This window comes from Mus pahari, chromosome 14 (assembly GCF_900095145.1).
Source record: "Mus pahari chromosome 14, PAHARI_EIJ_v1.1, whole genome shotgun sequence".
Lineage (NCBI taxonomy): Eukaryota > Metazoa > Chordata > Mammalia > Rodentia > Muridae > Mus > Mus pahari.
The window spans coordinates 24,227,602-24,244,271 of NC_034603.1; positions in this window are offsets into that span (position 1 = coordinate 24,227,602).

Below are 16,670 nucleotides of genomic sequence, written 5' to 3' on the forward strand. Positions count from 1 at the left end.
CAAATCTCCTTGGGCCCTGACTCCCTCTACTGCTGACTAGAGATTAAAGAGTTAAATAGTTAAAGCTCATGAAGTTGGGCTATGGTAGAGCATACCTGTAATGCTAGCACTCAGGAAACTGAGGCTGGAGGATTGCCTTGAGTTCTAGACCAGTATTGGTTGTACAGCAAGATAATAATGCCACAAGAAATAAAAACAAACAAACAAACAAAAATTTAATGAAAAATATCCAACAAACATTTTCAACATGTGGACCATCGGGGAACATGTCCAAACCTAAACATTAGTAAGCACTGCAAAGAAAATTGAAATACAGAGGTTTTTCACGGGAGTACCCTCCAAAGTGCACTTGTAACACAATGGTTTATGAGCTTTCTTTTTCTGTGGGTTGACTGGACTCAACTGAGTGGTCCTTCCCTATGTGCTACACTTGATGTCATTCCTGTGCCTGCAGTGCAGTCAGGGACAAGGTTGCATGGGGTTAGAGCATCCAAGATTCTTTTTATCACAGAGATCTCCTGACTCCATTACACACTCAGTGTTTCTGCACAAATTTCTACCAGCCCCCAAGGGGTGATTGCATTTCAAACCTGGGTGACCAAAATCCTTTTGTACCCCCTATGGCTTGGCAAAGTCAAGAGTCCAGAGTTAGCCTGGGAGGGGGACTTCATGAAGACATGGCTGCAGGGCCAGAGAACTTCCACTGTTTAAGGGGGGTGACTACTGTATGTTGTGTAGATATGGAAAGCCTTTCAGAAGTAGTGGTCTTGGAGCTATGAAGAAATTGGCTGAATGAGTACAGTCAGCAAGATAGCTCATCTGTTAAAACCATCCACCAATTCTGAGGAGCTGACTGTAGTCCCTATAACCTACCCAGTGGAAGGGGAGATCTGATCTCCACAAGTTGCCCTCTGACTTCCACAAATGTTGTGGCATGCACATGATTTCCCCTCACAACACATAAATAAAATGTAATATTATTTAAAGGAGGATCATAGGCAGATGAAAGGCAAATGGACGTTTCTTCGCTGAGAAAAAGCTTGGATCTTTCAAGTACATAGACCAGTAGCAAAGAAAGGAGAGGCAAAAGGTTAAGAAGCCATGGCAGTCATGGTGAGCTTTTGTAGGCATAAATGGGAGTTTGGACTTTGTTTTACAAGCCCCGAGACACAAACAACATGTTTAACACAGAATTATCCCATAGAATTTATGAGCAACAGAAGTCAGACTTACTGGTGAAAAAAACCCAGAAGTTAAGACAATTAGCCCGGTCTTGTCAGTAAGTCAGAAACAGAAACCAAGGCTGAGCTGGATTGAGAGGTTTAAATGACAACCAGATGCAAAGAATAATCCTGGAATGAAGGAAAATGGCTTCGAAGACACGTGGGAATAATTAGCAGATTTAAGCCACACCGGGAGGGAGACACAATATCATTTTCTGGAACCAAGTTACAAAGCAGCAGGGACACCAGAGTGTTATTTCAGTTTAAAATAATCTCACAAGTGTCTCCAATGCCTGCATGTGAAGAGATCAACAGAGACACATCTTAAAGCTTTGAGCTTCCTGCGACCCCAGTGTGTAAGACTCAGAATGTTTGGATTGTTTAGAGGCAGCAGGTACTGAGGTAAGGGGGTGAGAGGGAAAAGCAGGCTACAGGGAAGGCAGTTGCTTCGGGTGGTAGAGAGCAGTCACTTTTGAAGGGTAACTGAATGTGTTTGGTGATGAGTGGATATATTGGGGGATATTTTGGAAGTAGTGTGATTAGGACCTTCTGGTAAACCACCATCTGAGAAAAGATGAAGTCCAATCAGAATGGCTTTAAGGCTTGGTCTTGAGAGATGCATGGAACTGGAGGCATAGTTTGGAAAGGGAAAAACCAAACATATATGGCAAGGGTATCTTTATCAAAGGGAGACTTGGAGATGGGTGGATGCCAATGGATGAGTGATTTCCAAGGAGATGTTCCCTCTGAAGTTCTTAGTCCCCTGGGATGGGTTCCTACGGTTCTCTAGAGTTCTAGAAAGGTGAGCCTTTTCTCATGCAGAATATTGAAAAATCTGGCTAAGTCGAGGCCAGGTGAGCAAAGATGTGTCTTGGACAATACCCTGGGGATGTGAAGTAGAACCAATTAATATATAGCACAGGGTGCCTGTGGGATAAAATTTGACTTTTAAGTCTCTTCATTTATACAAACCAGTACCCACACTCAAGGTGGCCCAAGCACCATCCACTATTAATCTCCAGATTCAGAGGAAGATGATCAGTCATCGTTAATCGATATTTTCTAGAGAGCTCTCAGGTAAAAATCTGTAGGTAAGTGAATCTTCCATTATCTCTTGTGAGATAAACCCAATTTATAGATGACCTCAAAGGCTACCCAACTCAAAGTGGCATGGCTTTGTTAATCACCAGAGAAAATGTTTGGTTAGATGTGAAGGAGAACTTTCTGAGTAGCAAGCTAAGAGTACCATGGGAGATGCTTTGGGAGTGTCCCCACCATTTGGGAGTATTTCATGGGCGACATCTATAAAGCAGAAATAGCCAGACTTTCTAAAGGTGGCTCTTTCCAGTGCGTATTTTTTTTTTTTTTTTAAAGCTTGGCCTGTGACCAATCTAACCAGATGCTTCAGGCTGAATCAGTCCAGATGGTTTTGTGAAACAGCCAAACTGAGCATTTCAGATGTGCTACAAATTTGGATACTGGAAGATCTCAGACTCTTCACTATATAGGAGATCTCAGATGCCAAATACAGAAACATGGAGACTGCAGAAAATAGGGGGCAGGGATCAGTATGGTTTCTTCACTGGTGCTTATTCAATTTTAGCGAAAAAGTTTCTGAAATTTTGTATTGTCCCAACAACAGAATCTTTCAAGATATGTGCTATGATAGTTTCCATGAATAATGTTCCCCCATAGCTCATGTGTTTAAGCACTCGGTCCCCAGTTGATGACACCGTCTGGGGGAGGTTGTGGAATCTTTGCAGGAGGAGCTTTGCTGAGGGAAGTGTGCTACTTGGGGGAGGGACAGCTTTTGAGGGGTTTTAGCCTCAACCTACTTTCTAGTCTCTTTAATCTCTGCTTCTTGAGTGCATTTTAATAAAATACAATTTGTAGATTACTTGGAAGATTGCTCAACTCAAATTAAAGCAATGTGGCTTTTTAGATAACTGTAATGAGAAATAATTCAGTTAACAGGCAGCTTCCTGTTCCTTCGACCACTCCTTCCCCCAGATACCAAACTATATCTCCTTTGAAAGTCTAAGAATGTAGTATAAATAGGAATGATGGTACATGTCTGTAATCTCAGTACTCAGTAAGAAGGTTTGTGAGTTCTAGTCCATCCTGGGCTGTAGAGCAAGACTCTAACCACTATTAATAGATGTTCATCAGTGCTAGAGTGCTAGCTCCGTAGCAATGAGGAAAAATATATAAAAAGAAGTGAGATAAATTAGAGAGACAGGAGGATAAAGTAGAAAGCGAAAATTACATTAACCACTGGGCTAAGGATGTTTCCATCTGGAGGAAGAAGAACTATCAAACATGCCGGAGAGCTTAGTGATACAAAGCATCAGGGTCTTCCTGATATGGTTCTGAGACAGAGCAGAGCCATCAGCCCCATGGCTCCTCTTAGGAGGGAGTGGAACACACCCGACATTCATAGCTATGAAGGCTGTGACACTGGACATGGTACTTAGCTTTTCTGTTTCTGTCTCAGCATCAAAGAATAAATACCGTTCTACAAAATATTTGATACCTAGTGCATCTTGGTAATGTTAGCTATGTTTTGGGGGGGTTGATTTATTTGTTTGCTTATTTATTTATTAGATAGACCATCTTGTAGTCCAGTTTAGGATTGTCCTTACTGCATAGTCAATAGTTACTTTGAACTCTTAATTTTCTTCCTTCTGCTTCCCTAGTGTTGGGACTAAATATTTAAGGAGGGAGAGTGAGGAGAGAGAAAGGGAGAAGGAGAAAGAGAGTGAAGGAGAGAGTGGGAAAAGAAGACACAAGACAGGAGGTTGGGGAAAATCTTTCATTTCATGATTCAGTGCTTCTCATAATGCTGTGTCACAGCAGCATTGAGGGTCCAGTTGCATTACTGAGAGCCTTTTGGCATTGACAACTGCTTAGCTCTGAACACACAGAGCCACTGATACAATGATAAACTTCTAAAGCTTTATTTTAATCACCATGCTCAGACTAATGACATTCTTCTTGAGTTTTCATGGTGGGTGGTGGTGGTTAATAATGGCAACTCACTGAATAGGTCCTTGGCTTTCTGTACATTGAATGTCTTCTGGCTGAAGACCATGGCTCCAGAGCTGGTAGTTCAGAGACAGTATGGGCACAACACGGTATTAGGTCCCTAGGACTGTAATTTAAGGTATTTGTGAGCCACCTTTCATAGGGCCTGGGGTCCAAAGTTTGGTCCTCATGACTGAACAGCAAGATCTCTTAAACTGACGAGTCATCTCTCTAGCCCCCAGAATCATCCTTCCTACATGGACTTGAACATGCATTCTCTAGGGTAACCCCAACACTCCAGTTACCCTTCCCTACTAAGCCAAATTACACAAACCAGCTATCCTGGAGGCGGTAGATGACTGTTGCCAGGAGATATCTGCAACATGTCACAGAACTTAGTGGTACAACTATCTATAAGGTATATATCACTCCATGTGCTGTGGGAGGTCTTAGATCCAGGGAAGTGGAGTGTTGAGCGCACAGTGAAAAAACAAACAAACAAACAAACAAACAGGAACTGTTTTCTGTGTGTCAGACTCTCTTGTTATGACTCTAGCTCTGGGTCAGTTTGTTTTCTTATTCTACCAGGCATGTCCAACCTTTTGACATCACATATCAAAACATGATGTCACTATTTATAGCGTTCATGCTTGAGAGCCAAATACATATATGATGTTATTACAAAGTCATAGGAGAAACATCATGAGGTTTTAAGTTCATGGTTTTGCGTTGGTCTATATTCATAGATTTCCTCAACAGTGCATGCTGTTTGCTGCTTGAGAGTTGGGCACTTCTGACTCAAAAGTGGAATACATCACATGTGTGTGATGGAGGAGAAAATGAGAAAACTGGGTAGTAATGATTTTGCAAGGCACTATGGGTAACAAAAGGTGTGGTGGGAGTCTTAACAAGAGCATTTCTAAGGGTGACAAGCCTCCCAGACCACAGTTTTAATCTGAAAACCCCAGGCTTTGCACTTCAGGCAGGAAAATCTTAAGGTTGTCCTTTGAAATTCTTTTCATCTTTCCAATGGTGGGGTTATTCTCTCCCACAACATGCCTTCCTGAGAGGTGGGAGTTCTGGTCACTGTGCCAAATATGACCTTTCACTGAATGTATTCCCTCAAATATAGTATCTTTGTTGACAGTTATTAAATGCCTGGTTGACATCAGACATCACAGAATTGGAGAGCTCACATTAGGGGCTGCAGATTCATCTAGCAATCAAAGATAACTGCTGGATAAATAACAGCCAGAGTAGATTTATTTTCAGGATGAGTGGCTGGTTGCCATGTGAATCACAACTCCTGAGTTTATCCCCTTCATCAGCCTGCCAGAACAAGCCAGAGCCCTTTGTTTGAGGCCATTCCAACACTGAGTTTCACATTCTTTGGGCGGTATGATGACTTCAGTGCACATATATTGCTCACATGGGTTTACTCCACTACCATCTTTTCTTTTCTTCTGGGTATTGGGTTTCTGTTATCTAGCTGAGTGATAGCTCTTACCTGTGAGATCCTTGAGTACAGGGAGTAGTTGGGAAAGGAGATGGATCAATGGCTAGATTCTATTTCAACCTTTCTCATACTTGTAACATTAGACACTGGAAGAACTACTGGGACTCTGGAGTTCTCAGGCAGTTTTCAGGGAGCCTGGGCTCGGCTTTAATGCTGCTGGTCTTAGGAAGGATGGGTCAGATGTGTGGTTAGCTGGGCACCTGCCTTCCACATACCCAACCTTCTTATCCTTTCCTTTAGAGCATCAGCATGGACATTTTGTACAGACGGTTGATATCTTAGCTAGGGTTTTACTGCTGTGAACAGACACTATGATCAAGGCAAGTCTTATAGAGACAACACTTAATTGGGGCTAGCTTACAGGTTCAGAGGTTCAATCCATTATCATCAAGGGAGAAACATGGACGTATCCAGGCAGGCATGGTNCAGGAGGAGCTGAGAGTTCTCCATCTTTATCTGAAGGCTGCTAGCAGAATACTGGCTTCTAGGCAGCCAAGACGAGGGTCTTAAAGCCCACACCCACAGTGACACACCTATTCAAACAGAGCCACACCTTCCAAAATTGCCACTCCCTGGGCCAAGCATATATAATCCATCACAGCTAAACCACATGGACCTAGGTGAAGTCCATGTTGGACCATCTTGGTCATAAAGGATGACTAGGAATGACTCTTAGTAGGACAGATCATCTGGGACTGGAGCCAGTCCAGACCCCGAGGAGCAGCTCAGCCTTTTCCTCCCTTTCTCCTCCTCTTGATGCTGCTGCTGCTGAGGTGGAAGATAATTCTGCTGCTGCTGCTGCTGCTGCTGCTGCTGCTGCTGCTAGTGGTGGTTTGTCTGTGCATGCTCCTGTCTGTGGAAACCAGAGACAAACTTTGTAGATTGCCCATCAGGTGCTACATACCTTGCTTCTGGAACAGGGCCTCTCACTAACCTGGACCTCACCAAGCAGGCAGGCCTGGCAAGTCACGAAGCCCCAGGTATCCACCTACGTCCTTCTCACCACCACTGGAGTTTTCCATGCCTGGAGGCTTTACATTGGTTCTGGGGATCAAACTCCGGTTCTTGTTCTTGCACGGGAAGCACTTTCCCAACTAACTAGGCTATCTCTTCAGCCCCACTAAGATGGTTTTTATTTTAGGGACTGCATTTTCAGCCCAATTTTAAACAGCTGTGGATCAAAATGAATCTGGAGCTATTTGTTAACTCTTTTCCTTCCTTCCTTCCTTCCTTCCTTCCTTCCTTTCTTCCTTCCTTCCTTCCTTCCTTCCTTCCTTCCTTCCTTCCTTCCTTCCTTGCTTCCTTCCTGCCCCTGTCCCTCTGCCTCTCCTGAGGCCCCTCTCTGTGTTTCTCTCTCTCTCTCTCTCTCTCTCTCTCTCTCTCTCTCTCTCTCTCTCCTTCTTAAGCAGGATATCACAATCTAGCCCATAATTCCCCTGCCTCAGCCTCAGGGAGTACTGGTTACATGCTTTACCATGTAAAGTAACCTCATTTCCAGGACCATTTGAACACAGTGCAATTCATAGCCAGATTGTAACAGTCTCTTACATACAGGCCAGAGCTCAACACAGAAATAGAAAATCAGCCAGGGATGGGTCACTATGCAAGCCACCCTTGATCTGTAACTCCTCAGCTTTCTTCATCACCTGCCTCCTGTCTCTGACCTTGGCTGTCTATTTCTACTCCTCTAATTAAATTACTGTCTTGGTAGCCAGCGCTCCAAGCTTCCTCATCAACCAGGGATATTTGTGACTCCAGGCCTGAGCAGAGCCTGTCTGATGTCCCAACAGTAGTCTTTTATCCTTCACAACCTTTTGCACTATTTGGCACTTTGGAATACCTATCAGGATGCTTACCTAACTGTGAGCCACCCTGGAGCTGTAATCAAGCATAGTAGATGCCTCAGGCATCCTAACTCTGGACTTCCTGAATCCATAGTCTTGGAGTTTGCTCTGTCTCTTTATTTGGAGGCAATGCCTCATTATGTTGCTCAGGCTGGCCTAGAAATCACAGTGTACTTTAGGGTGGCCTTGAGCTCCTAATCTTCCCGCCTCAGTGTCCAATGCTGATGCATTTTTACTATGCTTGGCTGTGGCATGTAAGTATGTGTTGGTGTGTGTTTGTATGTGTGTAGTTGTGTTGAGAGAAGTAGGGGTTTCCCCAGTAATTGTAAAGGAGGAAGTTTGTGGGCCAGTGGCTTTTGGATCAAGTTCCAGGGCCACCACTTTGAAGCTATGTGAATTCTAGAATATGTAAGGTCTCCCCACACTGGTTCATCACTTGCATCATCATTTTTACAGTGGGTGGAGATAGCAGCTAACTTACTGTGCTAAGGGAGAAAGGATGATATTGAAATGTCTAAGGACCCAAAGAAAACATGACTTTAAATACTAACAGTAGGACCCAGGCAGGGCAAAGGCAACATCGGGAGGCACCTGGCCTAGGCTGTTTATCTGTTTGCAAATCAACTCCATCTTCCCTTTCAAACCAAGGTCTGAGGCCATTAGGAATGAGCATGCTTCCATGTCCACACAGACCCTCGTGCATCTCAGTTAGTTCTGCGATCCTGGCAGTATGCAAGTGATATGGTCTTCTGTGACTATATACTTGTATCCAGTAGTGGAAAGAGGAAGGCCACATCAGTCATTCCAAGTTCATCAATGAAATCAGAGGCAGGAAAATCCAACCATGAGTTTTCTCTTTGAAGGTAAATCAAAGTGTAGTTTTCTCAATACTCTAAGTCTCTTGGGCTTGTTCTATAAAGAGAATGTCCCCTCCTATTTGCAGTGAACAAGCAGCCTTCAAACACAGATCTACAGGAACTAGAAATAAAAAAAAAATAAATAAATAAAAAGGGGGTGCAGGAAGACTACAGAGTCCCTAGAGACTTACAAGGAAATGCAGTATGTGACAGAGTGAGAGGAAAACTGACCACAGTAAAGTCAAATTTGAACAGAATAATAGAGAAGGAATTAAGATGCTGTAACAAGAGAAAGAAATCTCCCAGATAATGATTCGTTGATGGGTGTAGTAAAGGGCTATATTAAATCAATCAGTTAAAATAAATGAGTGAAAATGCCTGGCTCCAGGGATAGGTGACTGTTGGCTGGACCACAGAAGACAGAATCATTATACCTGATGTATACAAAGTCGATAAAATCACAGTTTCCTCAATGAAATGTGGGAGGCAGGCAGGCAGCCATGCCCAAGGTTCCTTTGTTTGCTACAAATAGGAGAGGACACATCCTTTCCACAGAGGCTCCCTGTTCTACTACTACTATGACAACAACTACTGTTGCTATACTTCTACTGCTTTCTCTTAAACCAGTGAGACCTTTGTGTGTGTGTGTGTGTGTGTGTGTGTGTGTGTGTGTGTGTGCAGGTATACATTTATGCATATGCACATGCATATAAATAGGGGTCAGAGAACAACTTCAAATGTCATTACTCAGGTATTGTAGACTATAATTTAAATATAAAAGCCTTATCTCTTCCTATTCAATCTCCCAAATAATTGACACAAAGATCTATTAAGCTTATCAACAAGCCGTAGCCCTAGGCTAGACAGGTTCTGAGCTATTCTAACCCTCTATGTTTATTAATACCAGACAAATGCTCCATTTCTTGTCAGTCTGGTGTTGCCCTGGCTCACTCTGGTCCACATGTGTCCTCATGTCTGCTCTCTCATTGCAACCGCATGGCAAATCCTCCTGTTCTCTCCACGTGGTCTCTCAAGATCTCTTCTCTCTGTGGTCCTTCTCCTACTTCTCTATCCCTGGGACCCCTGGCTGGGATCAGAAGTCCAGCTTTCCTGTTTCTTCTGCCTACCTGGTTGGCTGATAGTTCTTTATTGACCAATCAGAAGGCGATGAAGAAGAATGTCTGCAAACCACTGAGATAGGTGATGATTCACAAAAAGAACAATACCAAAGTCTGGCCCATACTCAACTTTCTGCCACTATAGAAATCAGTACTTGAATAACACAAGCATAAGCTTTGTACAGTGTACCAAGATATCACTCCAATAAGGCATCTTCTACCTCCTTGTTTTAGCCAGAATCTCTTACCAGCCTGGAATGTTACCAAGTAGGCTAGACTAACTGGTCAGCGATCTTACAAGCAAATTCCTATGTCTGCCTTTCAAATTGCCACCTTTGGGATGGCAGGGATATGCTACTATGCCCAGATCTTTGTGTGGGTTCTCACACATTCAAGGCAAGAACTTGGTTGACCTGGCCATCTCCCTAGCCCTATCAGGATCTGTGTGAATCCTTCTGAGGGACTCCTTTCTCAAGGTGTCAGGCATTATTGGGTTGTGTTAGTTGGTTGGTTACCTGGTTCTTGAGGTTTTGCCAAGTTAATGTGACTGAAGTTCTTAGCTCCAGCCAAAGGTGTGGCCATCGTTGGCTTATAGATCAGGCAGATCCCAAAGTCAGCCAACTCTTACTCTTGCCTTTAATTAGGAATCTGTGGCTCACTCATGACTGACATAACTATGACATCACTCTACCAGCTAAGGGACATCTACCACGATATTTGACTTCTTTAACCTTCGGTTTTATGACCTATGTAATGGAGGCGATTTTATTTAACTCTCAAAGGTCAGAACAGTGCACAATTTTGAAGCAGTTGGCACTGGTTAGCCTATCTTGAGCGTTAAACTTGTAGTGAATTTACCCCAAACACAGTTAGGAAAATATTACAGAACCTGGCTCTGTGGCCCTGGAAGGCATGTCATTTCATTTGAGAAGAAAACATTTCATTATATTTATTCTGAAAAAAAAAATAGCTTAGAACCAGACGCAATGTCCTTGGCATTCTACACAGACAGAATAATGAAGTAGTTGACCTTCAAATGAGGCCACCATACATAACCATGGGGGCCAGAGGGTTGTGTTTTTTTTTACCCTTTTCAGTTAGAAGACTACCAGGCTAGAAGATTTTTAAGAGCTGTGTCTTACAGACTTACTTCAAAATGTCAGAATCACAAGGGATTTCATCAGAGGTCCCGAAGAGGCTCCCCGAAGAACACCCAGAGTAATCTAATTTAATCCTCACCCAGAGCTTCTGTTGCCCACGCTGTCCCTCTGTCTGCTGATGTACCCAGGAGGGACAGGCCTTGCTACCTTTTCGGGGTGTTTGTTTTCCCGTGGATTTAGGTGGCATGAACTGTTCTATTTAAATTCAATACAAGGAAGACATCTCTGCTCCTTGTACCTCCTAGAAATTCAACACGTGTTGGCAGAAGGCGCCTAACAAATCTTTCCCTGAGGAGGCGGTCACTCATTGGATTCAAGGCAGGTAGCACAGACCTTAGAATCCTCTCTCTAGTCAAATATCCCGAGGCTGTTCAGCTACACAGCACATGGGCTTTTAAGATCCTTTTCCTCTGGTGGTGGTGGGGGGGAAACACCTGACTCTGGTTTACCTTGTTCTGAAGAATGGCGTTGGGAAAGACTGCCCAGGATTGTGAGTCCGGAGGTTTGTGCTCCCCAAACTCTCAGCACATGGGACTGGTTTGACCTTCGTGTCATATGTCCTGTCAGTGCCCACCCCCACTCAGGACACACACTTGTTTAAATCTTTTAGTTTGGACTCGTGATTATTTAAAATCAGTTTACCTAGTGATGCTTTGTAGATGACAGAGCAGAGAGAGACAGAGACACACAGAGAAATGGAGAGTGGGAGAGAGCACTGCTCAAACTCACATGTGTCCAATTAAATGATACTTTCTTATCTTGATAGAGAATATTTTTAGCCCATGATAAAAGTTTAGTGTCTGTTCTGATAGGCAAAGTACTAAACCTCCCTTAACCTTTTTCATAAAATAGCCATCATGTTAAAGTCTGATAAGAACCAACATTAGCAGTGGGGAAGACATAGTTACAAAGTAAGGATAGCAGGCAGTGATTCCCAGAGAAGTGAAATACAAAATGTTTTTTTTTTTTTAATTTTTTTATTAGATATTTTCTTCATTTACATTTCAAATGTTATCCCAAAAGTCCCCTATACCCTCCCCCTACTCTGCTCCCCTACCCACCCACTCCCACTTCTTGGCCCTGGCATTCCCCTGTACTGGGGCATATAAAGTTTGCAAGACCAAGGGGCCTCTCTTCCCAATGATGGCTGACTAGGCCATCTTCTGCTACATATGCAGCAGCTAGAGACTCAGCTCTGGGGGTGCTGGTTAGTTCATATTGTTGTTCCACCTATAGGGTTGCAGACCCCTTCAGCTCCTTGGGTACTTTCTCTAGCTCCTCCATTGGGGGCCCTGTGTTCCATCCAATAGATGACTGTGAGCATCCACTTCTGTACAAAATGTTTTAAGTCGACCCTTCCCACTTCTCTGTAAGCCACATATGTCAGGAGGTCTCAGATCTGGTCATTGGCCTCATTTCCTCACCCAGTTCTTAGGATATAAGTGGTTGCTCTGCAGTAAAACCTTAGCCTAGCACGGCTGCAAGCCCTCACCAGTCTCCCCAAGATGCTGTCACTGGAGTAGTTCCCCTGTCATTCATTGTTTCGACCTCATGGGTTTGTACTTTTCTTTATGTTTGAGAATTTCATATTAATGCACAATGAAATATTATCATACCCACCTCCAGCTTCTGCTGTGGATTGTCCCAACTTCATGTCCTTATTATATATATATGCATGTGCATTTCTGGACACACACACACACACACACACACACACACACACACAAATTCTGCCTGTAAATGTATGGGTATAGTGAAGTGAATCCACTGGAGCTTGGGAATCTCATTAGTGACCATGTCCTCCAATACAATAATAATAAAATAATAATAAAAAATACTCTCCTCCTCCCCCCACAAACTATCAATTACCAATAGTTTACCAGTAAGGGATGGGGCCTGGAGATCATGCTTCCTGTCTTTTCCAAGATTCTCACCGGCTTGACCTTGCATAGATCTTCTGCAGGTAACCCAGCTGCTGTGATTTCATGGATGTAACAGCTGTTTCCTGTCCAGAAGACATCCTTTCATAGCAGTCCTTCCATCATCCCCTCCTACATCACTCCTTCCTTGTCCTTTAATATGCCCTTAGCCTTGTGCTGGGGTTCGATATGGATGGCCTATTGAGGGCTGAATACCCAGTGTCTGTGCTCAGCCCTCTGACCAGTCATACACCTTACCATGGACTGCTACTCATTGCAAAAAGGTTTTTTTGGCCAAGATTAAGAGCAGCAGAACCAACAGGTCTTAGCCACAAATATTTAGGAGGTAATTTTACAGCGTGGCTATTTCGCAAATTAACAATAGCAGTTTCTACCCTGGCCCTACGGTGTCCCTGTCCACAGACTTCTGATCACAATCACAGCACCAGGCTTGAAGTTAACTTCCATTCAACAGGCCTCAATCTAATCAGGAAGAAATGTGTTTTCCCCAAATAGGGGTAGCAAGTGGACATCACAGTTTGAAGAGAAGGGGGAGGTGCTGTGGAGGTCATCCGTGTCCATCCTCAACCTAGTAGGTCTTATTTTCTTTTCAAAACTAGGAAATACTAAAAAAAAAAGTTGTCAGAAGGGAAAATGCGTTACTTACCCAGGAGAACCTAGCTCCCCACACACACTGCTCTAAGGGAAGAAACCTCCTGGCACTGAGTACGCTCCCTGCCCCTTGAGACCTGGTAGCCTCGGTTTTAGTTTCGCTGCAAAGTCAGGGTTTCCTGACTGTTCACTTGTGCTTAACATCCTACATGTGTTTGGTTGCATATAACAGGCTTGATTGTCTCATGATTTCTTTGGTGAACAGTGAAGATCCCATGGGTGTTATTGTGATTACATTAGGCTTCTGGTTTTTAGATGCTTTACTTCGTTTTAAATACTATTTTGTGGCTAGGCCTTTAACCTCTGAACTTGGGAGGGAAGCAGATGGCTCTTGGTGAGTTCAGGGCTAGTCTTGTCTAGGTAAAGTGTTCCCAGATAACCAGGTGTTACATGGTAAAGCCATGTTTCAAACAGAACAAAACAAAACAAAACAACCCAAATTAAACCAACCAACCAATCAGACAATCAAAAACAAAACAAAAAAAACCCAAACCGAACCAAAACCAAAACAGAAACCACCACCACCAACAAAAAAAAAAACAAACCAGTAGTTCTTTTTAAGTGACAGACATAATTTACAGCTTAATTGTATAGATCATAATGTACAGTTGACATCTTGAATTTATTCTTCTCATCCCGCTTGAAAGTTGTGCCATTTGACCATCTCAACCCAGTTTGCTATTGTACTATAGCATCAGCCTTACCCATTGAAAGTGACATTTATTTTCACCCTTATCTAGCTGAGCAAATGGAGCCCTATTCTGATTTTAAAACAGCTAATAAGTGGAAGTTTTCATTTCTTTTTCTAAAGGAAAGAAACAACCACAAGACTACAGCCATGCTCACAGATGCCATCAAATCAATATAATCTTACAACCCGAAGATGGTAGGGCTATCCATGTGCTGGCGTACCTATAGCATGGGCAGTAAAGGCTGGATGCACTGAACTTTCTATCCTGCACACTGGCAGTTGCAGGGAAGAGGTTGTTTGCGATGTAACACTGAGCAGGTGAGTCTGGGTTGGCACAGTTCTTTGCTCAAATCCTTTCTTTTAGCCGACATTTTTAATAGAAAATATTAAAAATCTCTGTGCAGGGGGTTCGCTTCCCTGACTTAGACCATTTATGTTCCTGGATGAAACACACACACAGCCTTTATATTTTTAATATGCCTTAGGCAGCACAATAGCTGGGCAGCTGCCTACCCTCCGTGTTGTTAGAATCTATTTTCCAATCGATAGCCTCAAATTATCACCTACCATTTACTATGTTCCATCTGGGCTGCCCTCAACTCCACTTGGGCAGCCCTCTTGGTCCTGTTCTCTTGGCCTTTAGCCCATGGCGGCTCTCCTCCTGCACATTCTTCTTCTATTCCATGGTGACTTCTTTCACTCCTTCCCTCCTCATGCTTCCATGTCTCCCCCAAGTCCACAAGACCTCAACCCCACCCATGTCTCTTCTACCCAGCTATTGGCTGTCAGCATCTGGCATCTTTATTCAACAATCAGAATTAATTTGGGGGGTAGGGTCCCAGGGGCTACTTACAGACTCTAGGTCTTGGGGGGGGGGCAAACTTAGCATTGCATTAGGCAGGAAAAGACAAAACCTCCACAGACATCTTGGACTCCATCCTATTTTCTAAGTTTGGGCACTGTTTTAGGTTTGTCTGTCTGTCTTTCTCTCCTCCCTCCATTCTTTCATCATTTGAACTGACTCACAAGGTTTACCTGTACTCATGGCATAGTGTGTGATGCGTCAGTGTATATATTCAGCATGACATGATGAATTTGGAGGTGACTGGCCTTTCCCTCTGCTTGGGGAGTTATTACTTTGTGTTAAGAAATGTTCAACCCTTTTAGTTGCCTATGAATCACACAAGGCACACCTGTCAGCTGCAGTCACTCACACTTCCATCATGGCATGGGACCTTCGAACTCAGTCTTGCTGACTGCTGGAGTTTAGTGTTTGCTGTGTATCCCCCACCCCTACCACTTCCTCAGCCTCGTGCCCCAGTCACCCCTGTTCCACTCTCTACACTAGGACAAAGACATTTTTTATTCTTTACATACTAGTGCGAATATACAGTATTCATTTCTCTTTCTTACTTAAGTGAAAACAACTTCTACTAATTCAGCCACGAGTGCCCATTTTGGGAGCTGAATAGAATTCCCATGCATACGTGCACTACATCTTCTTCATATCATCCATCAGTGGGTTTGTCACTGTCACTTGGCAACTGTGAGCATTACTGCAATAAACATAGGGATGCAGGTGTCTCTTTGATGGATTGATTCATCCTCTTTGGGATGTCCTGGAGGTAGGACAATTGGGACTTTATGGCTCTTCATTTCTTTTGTTACTTTATTTATTTGAGAAATCTCCATATCATTCATTTTTTTTCTTTCACAACGCTAGTCATTTTTCATTTGTACCATGTTTTATTAATTTTTGCCAACTTCATACATGCATATAGTATATTTTGATTATATTAAAACCTCACTCCTTTTCTTAATTTCTCCCAATCCCCCTCCCAACTTAATGCCCTCTTTTTTGCTAATAAGTCTCTGACTCCATTTTGGCTGCCCATACACTCGTGGGGGTAGGACCATCCACTGGATCATGGTTGAACTACGAGAGACCACATTCTTAAAGAAAACCGACTGTCCCTCCCCTAGAAGCCATTAATGAATGGATTGCAGCTTCTCAGCTAGGAGAGGCCCTCCCTAGCCCCTGCTGCAATGTGGACTGGATTATCTTTTGCAGGCAAGCATAACTACAGTGAGTTCATGAGGTCAGCAGTCTTATCATGACCAGAAGACATTGTTTCTCTGCATCACTCTTGACCTCTGACCTCTGTTTTTTACAGCCCTTCTGATCTCATTTCTATGAAGCTCCCTCAGCCTTGAAGGGAGGAAGTGTGTGACATGGATGTCCCTTTTGTAACTGAGCACTCCACGAACACTTATTCCCTGCACTTTGACCAGCTGTGAGTTTCTGCATTAACCTCCATCCACTGCACAAAGAGACTTCCCGGATGAGGTCACAGAGCTGTGTGCCTGCCAATCTACAGGTAGAGAGATACAAACATAGAGAGCAGTTTGATACTATGTCCATTTAGGAAAAATAATAGTATCAGGTTCACCCATGGAGCCTGGGTGCTCCCAATCTTCTTGATCAGATTTACCAAGCCAGCCATGTGATTTCTCCTGTGGTGTAGCGCTTAAACCTAGTGTTCATAATATAAGTAATTTAAATTCCCAACATCGGTGAATCAGAATTCCCTTTTCTGGGCTAGAATGTCTTTAATCTCTTGCTCTGGACTCCTGTTCACAGCATAT